The sequence below is a fragment of the Antrostomus carolinensis genome, unplaced genomic scaffold (assembly GCF_000700745.2).
Source record: "Antrostomus carolinensis isolate BGI_N321 unplaced genomic scaffold, ASM70074v2 scaffold46621, whole genome shotgun sequence".
Taxonomy (NCBI): domain Eukaryota; kingdom Metazoa; phylum Chordata; class Aves; order Caprimulgiformes; family Caprimulgidae; genus Antrostomus; species Antrostomus carolinensis.
In genome coordinates, this window is record NW_010297153.1 from 9,926 (window position 1) to 12,285 (window position 2,360).

Below are 2,360 nucleotides of genomic sequence, written 5' to 3' on the forward strand. Positions count from 1 at the left end.
TACACCACGGCCAGTGGTCGGGAGCTCCCGCGTGAGGAGAGGGCGGTGGCTCCGTGTGGAGGAGGGAAATAGGACAATGACATGGAGCCTTCCTCCTGCTGCGGCTTCCATAAGGATGTGTGGTTACAGGGTGGTGGTCACCCAAAAGGCAAAGCCACGTGGAAGGTTGTTGCTAAAATGGGAGAGAAGGAAGTGGGAGCTGGGCCCGGGCAGACTTGAGAGCCCTCGCTGAGAGACCCCCAGCTGCACCCACCTCTTATCAAGGGCTTTGGGCACCCCCTTGTCAAAAAACATGAGCTGCAAAAAAGCTAAGGTCAACCAGGGTTTAACTTTTAGGTATGAAAATGGTAGTAAAATAACACCTTAATCAAGCACATTACAAAGTTGCTGGAATTTGTCACAGTAAAGAAATAATGGAACGTGATTCCACATGGAATGTGATTCTGTGAGGAATGATGGACTAAGATGCATGTTCCTTTCAGTTGTATTTGCAGTCCCGTGTGTTTGTGTTTGCTCACTTAACTGTGTGAGCAAACTAGGAGCGGTAATTTGTGATTACATGTACAAACCAGGGATTTATCTGGAGAGAGAGGATCTCTTCTCCCTAACAGCAAATCCCCAGAAGGTATTTCTTTGAAGTAACTTGAATGCCACCCCAATCAACCTTTTGCTTCATCTAGAAAAAAATCTGGATGCAGGTTGAGTTTGTGTCTTGTGCTGATGTTGTACCCCAACTTCATTTTTTTTTTTTTCTTTTTTTTAATTACCTGAGAGTATTTATGAAAATCATCAGCTTTTGTACAAATGTATTTCCACATAAATATGGGTATAATTTTCATCCAACTTTGGCCATCATGAAGGTATTTTGGTAGTTGTAGGGAGGACTTGGAAACTGTCTAATCAGGGAACAAAAATATGAATAGCATGTGCATGAGATGAAAAAGCTACAGAATGTCAAATATTGAGTACTGGAAACAGCAGGTGCAGGGAACAGTGTGCATGAGAGCTCAAAACTGACATGTGTCATGGAATCCCTTTGAATACTTCTGGATGTTGCACATCAAATTTACATATTCAATTGGTTTGTGGTTGATTTGGGAATGGTAAGATGATGAGCTAATAAATGGTTCATTTTGAATACTTCCAGCTCTAAATATACTACAAGCAATTTACTTACTGCTGTGGAATGGGAGATGCAGTGTTACTTTCCTTTTTAAGACAACATTATCTTTCATCAGTACAGAATCCAGGTCATGTTTTTTCAGTCCTCTGTGCTTTTAAATAATGGATATAGACAGGATGAAAGATGGCTGTAGTTTTATCCTTATTTTCTTAAGCTTTCAGTTTATCATGGAAACTCACAATTTGTCTTCCTCTTCAAGCTTTTGAGTCCATTTAAGTGTAACATTTTATCAGTATGAAATTATGTTAAAAGAGGAAATAAAAATAACTGGTACAATCTTAGAAGATTTCTGTCATCTATATTTATTAAAAATAACTTTTAAGGATACCTTAAAGATTAAGTGCTCTGCAGATTATACTAATTAAGACAAAATATAAATATTTAGCAATAAAATTGACAAGGAAGGACAGTTTGGGAGAAAGGGAGATCTGTAGCAGAGCAGAGACGAGGCTGTGCTCTTGAGGACCCTGAGACATGTGCGAGAGAACCAGAGCCAAATGGTATTACTATCTGTGGACTGCATGAGGGAGAGTCAGAGGGGAAAAAAGGTTGGCTGGTATACTAAAGAAGTAGTATGGCCTACAAAATGCATGGAGTAATGCTTCTGCTTTTATTAACACTAGTAAAGGACTTAACCTCCAGTGGCACATTCACTTTTGGACACAGAACCTCAAGAACAATGAGAAATCTCAAAAATATGGTTGAACAACCTAGGATGAGATAGACTCCGGAAAAGAAAACTGAAAGGCAACAAGGATTTAATAAAAACATACAAACATCTCCCTGAAAGCACTGGTTGATCCCACACCCCCACCCAACTACGAGATAAACAGGTGACTTGCAAGTCTCTTTCATCATTTATTTTTCTTTAGTTCTATGGAAATATGTTCCTAGTATCCATCACATAAAATGCTGCTGGCATGTATCATGGTAGTCTCCTGGCAAACTACTGAATTCGGAAGTTGTACACCTCTTCAAACTCTTCAAGTCATGTACAGCTATATGATGACTTCTCATCTGTCAAAATGAAGCCACAGAATTTGGCAGTGCTAGGTTTTCTCTCAGTTCCCATTGGAGTGTGCAAATGTAGATTTTGTTCCTGGATTCCTGCCAAAAACCTCTTCAGAGAAAAAAAATCTATACTGTCTTAACCTGTTTTATTTCATTTCTCCCCTCT